General features: G+C 40.7%; 1 protein-coding gene across 7 annotated transcripts in view; it reads right to left on the reverse strand.

Moving 5' to 3' along the window:
• Positions 1-17,380, reverse strand: part of TSPAN5 (tetraspanin 5) — a 172,952-nt gene that overhangs the window by 84,878 nt on the left and 70,694 nt on the right. The window lies entirely within an intron of this gene.

The raw sequence follows: 17,380 nt of genomic DNA on the forward strand, positions 1-17,380 counted from the left end.
GTATCTTATTTGTACCCCTAATTTGCCTTGTTTATAGGGCATATATAAATCCTGACTGCAAATTTCAGCCCTCTGCAAGGTGAGAGGAAAAAAGCGTGTATCTGAAAAGCCACAAGACAGCATCTGCACTGCTGAGAGCCAGGGTAGTTTAGGCGGAGGGAGAGGGTTTTGAGGCGGCATTGACATGAAGCCGACTTGCCCAGGGCCATGCGCTTTTATCTCACCTCTCCCTTCTCCCTCTCTACTCTTTCTACCCATCTCCCTTAGGTGCAGAGTCCACTTCCCACAGAACCGAGCAGAACTGGCTGGTGTGCGGTGAGTGCCCGGGCGACCCCTGGCAGCAGGGACCCTGAAAGGGCGCAAGATCCGGGCCTCTCAGGGCTGAAGCCAGACTCGACATAACAAATCCCATGTCGCACGGGTCCCTGCAGCTCCCTCAGAGCCCACCTGCCTGTTTTCCTCATTCTCACAAGTTCCAGCAGGCTTGACTACCTGCCTTTCAAACCAGAGGCTTATGACAGAGCAGCAACTTAGGAGTGAGGAAAGGGGCCGGCCACGAGCTATACTGACAAAAGGAAACCCGACGGTCGAGGAGACACCACATCCTGAAAGGCGGTGCACAGACTAAGCTGGCCCGGAAGTCTGTGGCCGCTCATGGAGGGGAGGTCGCACAGGGGGTGCAGAGGTGGCTGCGAGGTGGGCCCCGGGCTGCCAGGCAGACACAGAGTTACTGCAAGAAGCTGGCAGACTTCAGGGAGCACCAAGCATCGTCACATATGAGAAGGCTTCCCACGTAGCAGGCCGTCTACTTTCCAAATTTATGTTAGTGTAACTCATAAAACTATTAAGTCGGGCTTCCCTGGTGGCGCAGTGGTTGAGAGTCCGCCTGCCAATGCAGGGGACACGGGTTCGAGCCCTGGTCTGGGAAGATCCCACATGCCACGGGGCAACTAGGCCCGTGAGCCACAACTGCTGAGCCTGCGCGTCTGGAGCCTGTGCTCCACAACAAGAGAGGCCGCAATAGTGAGAGGCCTGTGCACCGCGATGAAGAGTGGCCCCCGCTTGCCACAACTGGAGAAGGCCCTCGCACAGAAACGAAGACCCAACACAGCCATAAATAAAAATAATAATAATAATAATAATAATTTTTTTAAAAATGCTAAAAAAAAAAAACTATTAAGTAAAAGCACTACTGATCTTATAGCATTGCTATATTTTTTACTTATCTGATCGAAAAACTGTATCTACTATAATGATGGACACATGTCATTATATGTTTGTTCAAACCCATAGAATGTGCAACACCAAGAGTGAACCTGAAGGTAAACCACAGACTTTGGGTGCTATGGTAGCGTAAGTTCATCCTTGGTTAAAAATGTACCACTCTGAAAAAGAAAAAAAAAGACCCGTAATGAAGGGACTTAACACACACGCACACGCACACGCACACACACACAAATGTACCACTCTGGTGAGTGACGCTGATAACAGAGGAGGTTATCAAAAGGCATGTTGGGAAGCAGGAGGTATATGGGGAATCTCTGTCCCATCCTCTCAATTTTATTATAAACCTAAAACTGCCCTAAAAAAAAAAAGTATTTTAAAATAATAATAAATAAATTAAAATTAAAACAAAGTACATCTGCCATCATGTGTGAGGTTTCAGAAATGTGACAATGAAAAGAGAGTCCTTGTGCTTGAAAAGGCTGGGAATTACCAACATATTCAAAGATGGGCCCTGAAGTCAGACAAATCTGTATTCAAATCATGGCTGCTTCTCTCAGTTGAGCATCTGTGAAATGGGCATGAAACCACCTACCGCATAGGATTTTGTGAAGGAAAGAGCCCAGGGTAGTGACTATTTCCCTTGGTGTATTAGTTTATTCATACAGTCAATAAACAAGTACCAGTACCACCGGGCACTGTGAACACAATGGTGAACCTCTACAATTTCCACTGTCAAGGATGAGATAGTCCAATGAGGGAGACAGACCAGAAAAGGCATTAACAATATAGTAAGCCGAACACGAGAACCGTTAAGCACAGAAGCACTGCATGAGAGGGTCATCTGACCAGCGCACAGACAAGAGAGAACAAGGCCTACTGTGCGGCACCGTGGTGAAGATTAACAGGATTTTAATCAATCGATTAATTTTTTCAGCAAATATGTAAAAGCTGCTATGTGCCAGCACCGTTCCAGGGCGCGAGGTCACAGCAGAGAGCAGTCCAAGACCCCTGTCCTCATGAAGCTTACATTTGGGGGAAGAGCTGTAAAATTCACACACGTTTAAGTAAAAAATATATATATATATAATCTGTCAGATGACTGAAAAGTGCGGTGAAGGAAATTGAAGTCAGGGAGAGGGAGAGCCGGAAGTGGGTGCATCTTAGAGCGGCGATGGGCCCAAGGGAACCGTGACCCTCGGGAGCGCAGCTCACTCCAGGGGGCGGGCGCTCGTCTCAGAACTTACTTCTGCTCCCAGTGGTATGTTTTCAGAGCTCAGCAAAGCCTTCAAAAAGGGCTCCATTCAAAGCGATGAAAAGACAAATGTTGGGCTTCCCTCGTGGCGCAGTGGTTGAGAATCTGCCTGCCAATGCAGGGGACACGGGTTCGAGCCCTGGTCTGGGAAGATCCCACATGCTGCAGAGTGGCTGGGCCCGTGAGCCACAACTACTGAGCCTGCGCGTCTGGAGCCTGTGCTCCGCAACAAGAGAGGCCGCGATAACGAGAGGCCCGTGCACCGCGATGAAGAGTGGCCCCCGCTCGCCGCAACTAGAGAAAGCCCTCGCACAGAAACGAAGACCCAACACAGCCATAAATAAATAAATAAATAAATAAAAGAAAAGACAAATGTTGATGTTTAACGAGGAAAACCCTAAGCTCTCCAGAGTCAGCTGTCCAAAATAGTGCAATGGTAGCATAAGCTGAGGTTTTGTTTTAACTGCTTCTCTTAACCTCTTCTCTGCTTTTTTCCCGTTAGCCACTAAAATGAATATGAAGATGAAAAGAAGTTGCAAATATACTCCCCTCTTGTAGCACCTTTTCCCCATTCACCTGGAACATGTTTACCTAGTGTGACAATAAACAGTCCAGATTGTCTAACTCCTGAGAAAGAGCCATGTCACAATCACGGTGATTTGTTTAAAGAATCTTGCCCACTGCATAATTAGCCCATAGGTCACCATCTGTCTCTAAGTCGTCATAAAACTAACCATATGTTGTTTTCATCAACGGGCTGAACCAGGGAAACATACACCCCTCCCCAAGAAAAATGCTACAGACCCATATTTCCTCTGGTGCGGGGGGTTTTGGGGGGACACTTACTCCACCTTTACCACGTTTTTTTAATTTAAAAAATTATTATTTTGTTCTGTTTATGCTTTGTCCATGGCTACCAACCCAAACAACCCCAACAATTTCTAGGAATTTCTGTAAAGGCTCTTCTAGGAGACACGAGGTGAACAGGCTTAGAGCCCCAGAATTTTGGTTCTCTTCTGTGGTTTGACCTGGTCATGTGAAGAGAAACACACACAGGCAGATGCATCTTACAAACAATCCTTCATATCTATTGTCTGCTGCATTGTAGAACTCCAAGTCACCAAATATCAACTTTTCCATCAGAGTAACTCCACTCTAAAGTAGGTAACGACTATAAATGATTTTAAATCATCATCTGAAGCAGTACAAAATCTGTCATCCAACAGTCTTGACTTATGAGAGAATTCTCAAACTGTTGAATACTGTTCTCTTCATATCCCCCACCAATGACTAAACAATCTTAATAAGAAGCAGTTGTACAAAATGTTCTGGATTTTAGTTTGGTTTAGTTCATTTTTTAAGCAAAATATGAATAAGATTTATCCCCAAAATGTGCCTATGATTTAAAATTATATGGCAGGGAACACTAAAGCATTTAGATAACTGAAGAACGTCAGAATCTCATGGTAGAAATGGGTCATTAACGCTGCCGCTAAAACGCAGAGAAACCAGTTCTCCATCAACCAGCTTCCCCTAGGGCATCACAAAATTCATCTGATCCATGGTCTACAGAGTCAAGCATAAATTATATTTACAAAACTGGCCACACTTTCATCATTTAAAAAAAGGCCAAGACCTTCCTACAAGGCTAATGATTCCACTTGGCCTAGGAAAGTATCTGTTGAACTGAACTGAATGGTGCAAAGATATTTTCACTTTGTAGCTCTCTTGACTCATTAATCCTTAAGTTAACCCTTGTCACCAAAACAATCAACCTATTCAACCTTTAAAGGTTAGTACATCATATTTCATGGACTTACTGAACTGGAGGTGCATTTCTTTATTTTCTTAAATGTACCAACTGTTAACGAGGGGTAGGGTTTCTCCTCAGAGAGCAGAGATTTTGTTAAAGGCTATTTTCCCTTCTGCACCAAGATCATTTACCTTACACACAAGTAGCATAAGACTAATTCTTAGATTCTTAACAGTTATCCCTCAGAGATCTTCAACATTCTCCCAGAGACCTCCTTAACTTAAGGTATTTCAGGACTAGATCTTTTAACAAACACCATTTCCACTCCAACAGAGCCTTGTTAATGGTTAGCACAGCTGTGGTGGTTCATCAAGTCCCCTATCAAGATTTCTCCCACTCTGCTGAGGGCCATGTCCTAGTGAGTCATAATTAAAAGAAATAATAGGATCAAACGAGAAAGAGACAGAGGTGGCTTCCAGTCCTGGGTCTGCCTCATACCTTACTTTCAGCCTTAGTTTCATCTTTTCTAAAATAAGAAGGCAACCTCCCAGCCAGGGTAACTATGAACATAATGTGAAAGCATGAAGGGTGCTTAGCAAGGGGCCTGACCACCCCCCAAAGGGACACACAATAAATGATAACATTATTGAAGAGGTTAGAGATTATTCTACCCAAAGAAGCCTACTTTTTGTCATCCAGTGAAAATGATCTTTACACACTTTCCCAACGCATTAAAATCCATCTAAATTAAAAAAAAAATACCATGAAGATTAAAAGCAGAGAATGTGAGGAACCAAGATGGCGGAGTAGAAGGACGTGCTCTCACTCCCTCTTGTGAGAACACCAGAATCACAACTAGCTGCTGGACAACCATTGACAGGAAGACACTGGAACTCACCAAAAAAGATACCCCACATCCAAAGACAAAGGAGAAGCCACAATGAGATGGTAGGAGGGGCGAAATCACAGTAAAATCAAATCCCATAACTGCTGGGTGGGTGACTCACAGACTGGCGAACACTTATACCACAGAAGTCCACCCACTGGAGTGAAGGTTCTGAGCCCCACGTCAGCTTTCCCAACCTGGGGATCCGGCAACGGGAGGAGGAATTCCTAGAGAATCAGACTTTGAAGCCTAGTGGGATTTGATTGCAGGACTTTGACAGGACTGGGGGAAACAGAGACTCCACTCTTGGAGGGCACACACAAAGTAATGTGTGCATCGGGACCCAGGGGAAGGAGCAGTGACCCTGGGGGAGACTGAACCAGACCTACCTGCTAGTGTTGGAGGGTCTCCTGCAGAGACAGGGGGTGGCTGTGGCTCACCGTGGGGACAAGGACACTGGCAGCAGAAGTTCTGGGAAGTACTCCTTGGCGTGAGCCCTCCCAGAGTCTGTCATTAGCCCCACCAAAGAGCCCAAGTAGGCTCCAGTGTTGGGTTCCCTCAGGCCAAACAACCAACAGGGAGGGAACCCAGCCCCACCTATCAACAGTCAAGTGGATTAAAGTTTTACTGAGCTCTGCCCACCAGAGCAACAGTCAGCTTTACCCACTACCAGTCCCTCCCAACAGGAAACTTGCACAAGCCTCTTAGATAGACTCATCCACCAGAGGGCAGAGAGCAGAAGCAAAAGGAAGTACAATCCTGCAGCCTGTGGAACAAAAACCACATTCAGAGAAAGACAAACAAGATGAAAAGGCAGAGGGCTATGTACCAGATGAAGGAAGAAAATAAAAGCCTAGAAAAACAACTAAATGAAGTGGAGATAGGAAACCTTCCAGAAAAAGAATTCAGAAAAATGATATTGAAGATGAACAAGGACCTCGGAAAAAGAATAGAGGCAAATATCGAGAAGATGCAAGAAATGTTTAACAAAGACTTAGAAGAATTAAAGAACAAACAGAGATGAACAATACAGTAACTGAAATGAAAACTACACGAGAAGGAATCAATAGCACAATAACTGAGGCAGAAGAATGGATAAGTGACTGGAAGACAGAATGGTGGAATTCACTGCTGCGGAACAGAATAAAGAAAAAAGCATGAAAAGAAATGAAGACAGCCTAAGAGACCTCTGGGACAACATTAAACGCAACAACATTCGCATTATAGGGGTCCCAGAAGGAGAAGAGAGAGAGAAAGGACCAGAGAAAATATTTGAAGAGATTAAAGTCGAAAACTTCCCTAACAAGGGAAAGGAAATAACCACCCAAGTCCAGGAAGCACAGCAAGTGTCATACAGGATAAACCCAAGGAGAAACACGTCGAGACACATAGTAATCAAATTGACAAAAATTAAAGACAAAGAAAAATTATTGAAAGCAGCAAGGGAAAAATGACAAATAACATACAAGGGAACTCCCAGAAGGATAACAGCTGATTTCTCAGCAAAAACTCTACAAGCCAGAAGGGACTGTCATGATATACTTAAAATGATGAAAGGGAAGAAGCTACAACCAAGATTACTCTACCCGGAAAGGATCTCATTCAGATTCGATGGAGAAATCAAAAGCTTTACAGACAAGCCAAAGCTAAGAGAATTCAGCACCATCAAACCAGCTCTACAACAAATGCTAAAGGAACTTCTCTAAGTGGGAAACACAAGAGAAGAAAAGGACCTACAAAAACAAACCCAAAACAATTAAGAAAATGGTCATAGGAACATACATATCGATAATTACCTTAAACGTGAATGGATTAAATGCCCCAACCAAAAGACACAGGCTTGCTGAATGGATACAAAAACAAGACCCATATATATGCTATCTACAAGAGATCCACTTCAGACCTAGGGACACATACAGACTGAAAGTGAGGAGATGGAAAAAGATATTCCATGCAAATGGAAATCAAAAGAAAGCTGGAGTAGCAATACTCATATCAGATAAAATAGACTTTAAAATAAAGAATGTTACAAGAGACAAGGAAGGACACTACATAATGGTCAAGGGATCAATCCAAGAAGAAGATATAACAATTATAAATATATATGCACCCAACATAGGAGCACCTCAATACATAAGGCAACTGCTAACAGCTATAAAAGAGGAAATCGACAGTAACACAATAATAGTGGGGGACTTTAACACCTCACTTACACCAATGGACAGATCATCCAAATAGAAAATGAATAAGGAAGCACAAGTTTTAAATGACACAATAGACCAGATAGATTTAATTGATATTTATAGGACATTCCATCCAAAAACAGCAGATTACACTTTCTTCTCAAGTGCACATGGAACGTTCTCCAGGATAGATCACATCTTGGGTCACAAATCAATCCTCAGTAAATTTAAGAAAATTGAAATCATATCAAGCATCTTTTCTGACCACAATGCTATGAGATTAGAAATGAATTACAGGGAAAAAAACGTAAAAGACACAAACACATGGAGGCTAAACAGTACGTTACTAAATTCCAAGAGATCACTGAAGAAATCAAAGAGGAAATCAAAAAATACCTAGAGACAAATGACAATGAAAACACGATGATCCAAAACCTATGGGATGCAGCAAAAGCAGTACTAAGAGGGAATTTTACAGCTATACAAGCCTACCTCAAGAAACAAGAAAAATCTCAAGTAAACAATCTAACCTCACACCTAAAGGAACTAGAGAAAGAAGAACAAACAAAACCCAAAGTTAGCAGAAGGAAAGAAATCATAAAGATCAGAGCAGAAATAAATGAAATAGAAACAAAGAAAACAACAGCAAAGATCAATAAAACTAAAAGCTGGTTCTTTGAGAAGATAAACAAAATTGATAAACCATTAGCCAGACTCATCAAGAAAAAGAGGGAGAGGACTCAAATCAATAAAATTAGAAATGAAACAGAAGAAGTTACAACAGACACTGCAGAAATACAAAGCATGCTAAGAGACTACTACAAGCAACTCTATGCCAATAAAATGGACAACCTGGAAGAAATGGACAAATTCTTAGAAAGGTATAACCTTCCAACACTGAACAAGGAAGAAATAGAAAATATGAACAGACCAATCACAAGGAATGAAATTGAAACGGTGATTAAAAATCTTCCAACAAACAAAAGTCCAGGACCAGATGGCTTCACAGGTGAATTCTATCAAACATTTAGAGAAGAGCTAACACCCATCCTTCTCAAACTCTTCCAAGAAACTGCAGAGGAAGGAACACTCCCAAACTCATTCTATGAGGCCACGATCACCCTGATAACAAAACCAGACAAAGATACCTCAAAAAGAGAAAATTACAGACCAATATCAATGATGAATACAGATGCAAAAATTCTCAACAAAATACTAGCAAACAGAATCCAACACCACATTAAAAGGATGATGCACCATGATCAAGTGGGATTTATCCCAGGGATGCAAGGATTCTTCAATATACGCAAATCAATCAATGTGATACACCATATTAACAAGCTGAAGAATAAAAACCATATGATCATCTCAGTAGATGCAGAAAAAGCTTTTGACAAAATTCAACATGTATTTATTATAAAAACTCTCCAGAAAGTGGGCATAGAGAGAACCTACCTCAACATAATAAAGGCCACATATGACAAACCCACAGCAAACATCATTCTCAATGGTGAAAAACTGAAAGCATTTCCTCTAAGGTCAGGAACAAGACAAGGATGTCCACTCTCACCACTATTATTCAACATAGTTTTGGAAGTCCTAGCCACAGCAATCAGAAGAAAAAGAAATAAAAGGAATACAAATTGGAAAAGAAGAAGTAAAACTGTCACTGTTTGCAGATGACATGATACTATACATAGAGAATCCTAAACATGCTACCAGAAAACTACTAGAGCTAATCAATGAATTTGGTAGAGTAGCAGGATACAAAATTAATGCACAGAAATCTCTTGCATTCCTACACACTAATGATGAAAAATCTTAAGGAGAAATTAAGGAAACACTCCCATTTACCACTGCAACAAAAAGAATACCTAAGAATAAACCTACCTAGGGAAACAGATGACCTGTATGCAGAAAACTATAAGACACTGATGAAAGAAATTAAAGATGATTCCAACAGATGGAGAGATATACCATGTTCTTGGATTGGAAGAATCAATATTGTGAAAATGAGTATACTACCCAAAGCAATCTACAGATTCAATGCAATCCGTATCAAATTACCAGTGGCATCTTTTATGGAACTAGAACAAATCACCTTAAAATTTGTATGGAGACACAAAAGACCCTGAAGAGGCAAAGCAGTCTTGAGGGAAAAAAACGGAGCTGGAGGAATCAGACTCCCTGACTTCAGACTATACTACAAAGCTACAGTAATCAAGACAATATGGTACCAGCACAAAAACAGAAACACAGATCAATGGAACAAGATAGAAAGCCCAGAGATAAACCCACGCACCTATGGTCAACTAATCTATGACAAAGGAGGCAAAGATATACAATGGAGAAAAGACAGTCTCTTCAATAAGTGGTGCTGGGAAAACTGGACAGCTACATGTAAAAGAATGAAATTAGAACACTCCCCAACACCATACACAAAAATAAACTCAAAATGGATTCGAGACCTAAATGTAAGACCGGACACTATAAAACTCTTAGAGGAAAACATAGGCAGAACACTCTATGACATAAATCACAGCAAGATCTTTTTTGATCCACCTCCTAGAGTAATGGAAATAAAAACAAAAATAAACAAATGGGACCTAATGAAACTTCAAAGCTTTTGCACAGCAAAGGAAACCATAAACAAGATGAAAAGACAACCCTCAGAATGGGAGAAAATATTTGCAAACGAATCAACAGACAAAGGATTAATCTCCAAAATATATAAACAGCTCATGCAGCTCAATATTAAAGAAACAAAAAACCCAATCCAAAAATGGGCAGAAGACCTAAATAGACATTTCTCCAAAGAAGATATACAAATTGCCAACAAACACATGAATGGATGCTCAACATCAGTAATCATTAGAGAAATGCAAATGAAAACTACAATGAGGTATCACCTCACACCAGTCAGAATGGCCATCATCAAAAAATCTACAAACAATAAATGCTGGAGAGGGTGTGGAGAAAAGGTAACCCTCTTGCACTGTTGGTGGGAATGTAAATTGATACAGCTACTTTGGAGAACTGTATGGAGGTTCCTTAAGAAACTAAAAATAGAATTACCATATGATCCAGCAATCCCACTACTGGGCATATACCCAGAGAAAACCATAATTCAAAAAGACACATGCACCCCAATGTTCACTGCAACACTATTTTACAATAGCCAGGTCATGGAAGCAACCTAAATGCCCATTGACAGACGAATGGATAAAGAAATTGTGGTACATATATACAATGGAATATTACTCAGCCATAAAAAGGAACGAAATTGAGTCATTTGTTGAGACATGGATGGATCTAGAGACTGTCATACATAGTGAAGTAAGTCAGAAAGAGAAAAACAAATATCATATATTAACGCATGTATGTGGAACCTAGAAAAATGGTACAGATGAACCGGTTTGCAGGGCAGAAGTTGAGACACAGATGTAGAGAAAAACGTATGGACACCAAGGGGGAAAACCGTGGTGGGGTGGGGATGGTGGTGCAATGAATTGGATGATTGGTATTGACATGTATACACTGATGTGTATAAAATTGATGACTAATAAGAACCTGCAGTATAAAAAAACAAACAAACAAAAAAAGCAACTAATACTAAACTTTCTTTGGGTTATTTGTATGGAAATATGTTAATATAAATGTTTCAGACATTAAAAAAAAAAAAAAGCAGAGAATGCAGGAGCTGAGAGCAGAGGAGACACTGGAACACTGAGTGCCGAGTGGAGATGGACAAATCAGGGCTCACCAAACTCACACAACTGCAAAGCTTACAAATCGCTTCTTCAAAGAATATCTAGTGACACAGGGGAAAAGCTCACTACATCCTGGTACAGTGAAAAAAATAAAGCACAAATTAAATATAAAAAGGTGTGGATGGATACATGTATACAAATATTTGAAAAACAAACAATATGGAAAAGTGTTTAAAAATATAGATCAGCAGGGACAACCACTACACACACACACACACACACACACACACACACACTCTCTCTCTCTCTCACTCTCTCTCTCTCTCTCTGTCATATTTATATACAAGCTTGAAGTTTTCCGGAATGATTTGAACACAGAGTATTATCTATAATGGCGGTGGGGGGTGAGTTTGTTTTGAAAGAAGAAAGAGCCCACGCTGTCATTCCCCTTCCCAATGAGACAAGAGAAATGCTCATCTTTGAGATCTAAACTCTTCAATACACGTATGACCTGAGAGTCTGCGAGCCCTCAGAGCATGTTGTTCCCTTGCTCCTTCTACTTATTTCTTCTCTTCCTACTTACAAAGGTGTCTATCATTACTTACTGAGTGATTTGGCCAGTCAGAGCCATTGGGGTTTATCCCTGGGTTTCTTCAGATTGCAAAGGTGGGTCAGGAATAATATCTAAACTCTTTTACATACCCTAACTAATGAAAAAAAAAAATCTCCTTAGCATTTAAATTTTCTTCTAAATAATCAGCACTTAAAATAATATTTACACAATATTCTGGGAACTTCTTCTCTTTCATTCAAAACTAGAATACCCTGAATATTTTATCCAATGCCATCCCCTTGAAAGAAAAAAAAATGTCATTTTGTTTCTGAAGGTGATCATAAGGTGATCTTCTCACCTTCTGGATATTCACATTATTTACAAGAGGATTGTTTTAAAAACCAAACAGTATTATTTTTTTCTTTTCCCCTAAATTTATGTGCACATATCCACTTTCCCAATGTTATTAAAACTACAAACTGTTCAATTAACTCAAAATCAACCTGTAATGCTAGAAAAGCTATTTAAAGTTGTACTGCCGGGACTTCCCTGGTGGCACAGTGGTTAAGAATCCACCTGCCAATGTAGGGGACACGGGTTTAAGCCCTGGTCCGGGAAGATCCCACATGCCGCGGAGCAACTAGGCCTGTGAGCCACAACTGCTGAGCCGGAGCTCTAGAGGCCCCGAGCCACAACTACTGAAGCCTGAGTGCCTAGAGCCCGTGCTCCGCAACAAGAGAAGCCACCGCAATGAGAAGCCTGGGCACCGCAACAAAAAGTAGCCCCCGCTCGCCACAACTAGAGAAAGCCCGCACACAGCAACGAAGACCCAACGCAGACAAAAATAAAAAATAAATAAATAAAATAAAAAGATAAAGTTGTACTGCCAAGTCTATAACATGCACAAAATTTGCCTTTTATAAAAAAAGGAAAATAAGTCGTACATCAAATTAGATTATCTGAATACATTGATTATCTTTGATTATCTAGACACTTTGATCCCAAAAATGTCATGACTGATGATTTTTTTTCTAGCATAAACTTAGTTATTGCTTTTTATTAAGTCTTTTATCCTGGTATTCAATTGTTTTATATTCTGCTTTACCAAAATCTAAAACTCAATTTTAAAAAATTCATCTTCTGTCATTTCATATTTCTGTTAACACAGAAGAGAGAATTGGTGTCATCCTCACTTACCAACCACAATGCTCACACATTAAACTTAAGTGTTGTGAAGTACCTGGAACACCTCATTCAAAAGTTACTGATGTACTGAATGTAAAATGTTTACTACTCTTACATTTTCCAAGAGACTTGCCAACCAGAATCCTTAATCTTTTCCCCCTTGAAACCCCAAGTCCCCTCATCATGTGGCTTCTCCCAGCCGAAATGTCTCTGCAGGTGTAAATCACACACCTTTTCCTCACAGTATTGCCCCAAAACTGGCCTCCAGCGCACTACGTGATCGTGACCTACCTTTATACAATTGATGTGATTTGCCAAAATCTTTCTTAAACTGTGTTATGGCCTCGGGGGTCTGTTAATGTAGGACCTGTGCCACACCCACTTAAATGCTATTTATCACATCTGACAGGAGTATCAGAATGACAGAAGCTATGGGGAAGCTCTAAGGAAAACAGAAATGCCCAGGAGAAAGAAGCTATGTCGCCTGGCCTTTAGGAGCCCGACGGTTTCAACTCAAATCCAGTTCTACTGTTTACTGGCCGTGTCAACTTGGAGTGACTTCGTCACTTTGAGAGTCTGTTCTCACAGCTAGAAATGGAGATACTCATGGTGCTAATTCTTAGAGTGTCTGAGATGATTTTAAAAAAGATAATCAAAGGAGGTAATTAGGTGAAGCCCTCAGGACAATGCCTGGCCCATGGTAAACAATAAATACTAGCTTTTTCAGAGACCTGTTTACCAACTCAGGAACTAAGAATGCCCCGAGATTCAAGATCATTAATTACACCTTTTCAAGGAGCTGAGGTGTATCACATCAGATCACAAGATTCAACACACATCCTGGCTTTTGGCACTTATTAATTCCAGATAGTCCATTAGAAAATGAAATTTATTTTAGGAAAGAAATGCAAACAGCTCTGCAGTGTTAATCAATTATGCAAAGCTGTGTGGTCAGAGGAGGCAGCCCTCAGTCTCACTGAACCTCTCCCTGAGACATGAACTTGGAACATGAGCTGAAAACCCCACCCCCTTTATCCCTGCGGAGCCAACCCACCTGCAAAGGAAGTTCATCCCAGTCCCCCAAATGCTTAAAGAGAAAATAACCCTGAAATTATATTCAGTTTATCTACTCAAAACTGAATTCCTCTCTTAGCTCTTTCCCAAATTATAACCCCTAGACTTTTTTCCTTCTTTCCACCAGTATTTATTAGCACTCATTATATGTCAAACCCTGTACTGGGCTTTGGGGATAGGATGCAAACAAAACAGCCACAGTCCCTTCCCTTTTTTGAAAGCTGGGAAGAATTTTCCCCTTTAGAAAACCCATACCCACTAGATTTAAGTTTTTAAAAATTCACTTCAGAGTAATGTGAAGTTATGTGGAATAGATAGGACTGCTGGGCTATTGGGTGAAACAAGCATTGACAAAAGGGTCCTCATGGCATACAAAACTATACATCCCAAACTATACGTCCACACATACCTGAACATTCGTCCCCAGCCTTCCCTTTGAGGAAGGGAATGTTCCCTTTGTTAGGGACCCACCCGACCATGGAAGATATCTGTTTCTGCTACCATTTTCTCAGGTGGACAGTGCCACCTCTTTCCTTCCAGATCTGTTGCAAGCTCTCACCTCCTCCCCCAGTCCTCCTCAGGAATCCTTTCCTCTCATCCAAATATAGCACTTCCTTAAGGCACACCTCCCCCGACACACACCAGCTGAAAACTTCAAAGGGGTAAGGATGTCTATTTTTTCACCTCTGTATGCCGCATAACACGGACCCCATTGTCCTGTGTTCTTTCATACATAAATATATATCCCCGATATGGTATGAATGTCAAGACAATGAGGGGACGTGCTGAGGTGGGGGGCAGCTTTCCTTCTCATAAAGTGGCTGAAGCAGAACAGCTGCCTCCCCAGGTCCCCAGAAAGGGCACCATCAACTGCCACAGGGCATCTACAATGGTACTGCTTTCCCAGGGAGCCGAAGCTGGCTCTGGTCCCTCCATGCTCCTGGCTTCATCTTGACATTCTCCAGCATCCTCTTCCCATGTCAGAACCTCCATAAACCCAACTGGAAGATGGGTAGGGGGAGGGATAAATTGGGAGATTGGGATTGACATATACACACTACTATATACAAACTAGATAACTAATAAGAACCTACTGTATAGCCCAGGGGACTCTCCTCAATACTCTGTAATGACCTATATGGGAAAAGAATCTAAAAAAGAGTGGATATATGTATATGTATAACTGATTCACTTTGCTGTACAGCAGAAACTAACTCAACATTTTAAATCAACTATACTCCAATAAAAATTTAAAACGAAAAAAAAAATTGGAGGAAGGAAATAAATTCTCAACCGGACAAACCTATACCAAGTGCAGCATTTCACACATGAACCAGGAGCAAGTTAAATCTCTGGAGTCCCAAACCAAAGAGCAACCTGAGAAAGAGTTAACACCAATCTATGCAACTGTGCACAAAAACGATCCATGGTTCTGTTTTTTAAGGAGAGGGAGAGAGAGAGAGAGAAGTAAATGAATGTTTAACCAAAGGCTAGAGCTCCATTTTCTGTTAAATTTGATTATTTTTTAACCACATCTTTGAAATAACATTGTTGGTAGTTTTCCCACTAAAATTGTAGGATAACAAGGAGGACAAGAAAAATGCATTACAAGAACATACTTCAACATTAAGGTTTTCACACACAGCTATCGCTCCCCATTACCAATCTTGCTTTTCAAGAGTTCTTCTAATCCTAGCTATTTTATGCAGCATCAGGATGGCATTTCGGCTTATCTATATAAAGCAAAAGCTCCCAAGGTTGTGTTTATTCAAGTCAGATCTTCAGAAACAATGTGAAAGGCAAGACGTTTAAAAAAAAAAAAGCAAATAATTTAGTTGCAGTTATTATGTGAAATTTTATGTGAGAATTTATGTAAAATTGTTCATACATTTGTATTTAGGTGCCAGGTAAAGATATTTTTTAAAACACTATAAATCCAAAGGGATGATTAAATCATCCTTTAAAAGAATTTATATGTATATATGATAACTGGCTAGGATATCTGCTTTGTGACATTTTAACAGTACACAACAGCATTTTTTTCCATTAGTGATTCCCTCCAGGTTTTTGCTAGGAAAAAAAAAATTCACACCTATTTTCCCAGAGGAAAATAGGAAACAATTGGAAAAAAAATTGGAAACAAATTTTCATTTTCCTTTTTAAGAAAAATAAGCTCTTGTCCATCACGATTGTAAACATACATGCCTAGATGTAGGTTTTACGTGCAGAAGTCTCTGAGAAATATTATAGGTAGTGACCACCCACTATGACCAGGCTAGTGCAGGTGGGGGCTGAGGAGGCTGGCTAGACAGACAAGCCCATCTGACCCAACAAGACAGTCCACGGAAGTATCACCTGGCTGAACTGCTTGGGTCCAGTGAGGGTGAGCTGTCCAGCTGACCTCCTTGACTCTGATGCCAACTGTGGAAAGATTTTTGAGGGTAAAATTACTCTGGGCTCAGACTTCCAGGGTAGGCGGGAAGCCCCTGAACCTGTACCTGCTCCAACCTTCCTGCACAGAGCAGTGGGGGACAGCACAACAACAACCAACGTGGAGAAGGCTGCTTGCAGCAGTGCCAAGGAGAGGAGGAGTGCAGACACCTGAACATCAAGACGATCGCCAAAAAGGCCGAGATGAACAACACGGCGGGGAGGAAGGGTAAAAAATTAACAGAAAGCTAAAACTAATGTCTAATTCATCTGTGAACAAGTTATTTGATTTTAAAGCCAAACCACAGAATTTTTAATAACTTAATACGAAAGCCTATTTTTCAATTCAAAAATGAGAATCCTGCCACTAAAGAATATTTACCATGCTTTGCTGTATACCTGAAACTAACACAACATGGTAAACCAATTATACTTCAATTAAAAAAATAATAATCTATTAAAAAAACCCACTCTTTTACTCAACATTGCTAATTATTAGAGAAATGCAAATCAAAACTACAATGCAGTATCACCTCACATTAATCAGAACAGCCATCTTCAAAAAGTCTACAAATAATATGGGACGTCCCTGGCGGTCCAGTGGTTAAGACTCCAAGCTTCCACTGTAGGGGGCATGGGTTCGATCCCTGGTTGGGGAACTAAGATCCCTCATGCCGTGCAGCGTGGCCAAAAAAAAAAAAAGTCCACAAATAATAAATTCTGGAGAGGATGTGGAGAAAAAGAAACTTTCCTACACTGTTGGTGGGAATGCAAACTGGTACAGCCATCACAGAGAACAGTATGAAAGTTCCTTAGAAAACTAAAAACAGAGTTACCACATGATCCTGCAATCCCACTCCTGGGCATAGATCTGGAGAAAACTATAATTTGAAAAAATACATACACTTCAATGTTCATTGCAGCACTATTTACAATAGCCAAGACATGGAAGCAACCCAAGTGTCCACGGACAGATGAATGGATAAAGAAGACATGAGATATATAAAGAAATATATAGATAGATACACACATACATATATACATACACATACAATGGAATATTACTCAGCCATAAAAAAATGAAATAATGCCATTTTCAGCAACATGGATGGACCTAGAGATTATCA

This window comes from Balaenoptera acutorostrata, chromosome 5 (assembly GCF_949987535.1).
Source record: "Balaenoptera acutorostrata chromosome 5, mBalAcu1.1, whole genome shotgun sequence".
Lineage (NCBI taxonomy): Eukaryota > Metazoa > Chordata > Mammalia > Artiodactyla > Balaenopteridae > Balaenoptera > Balaenoptera acutorostrata.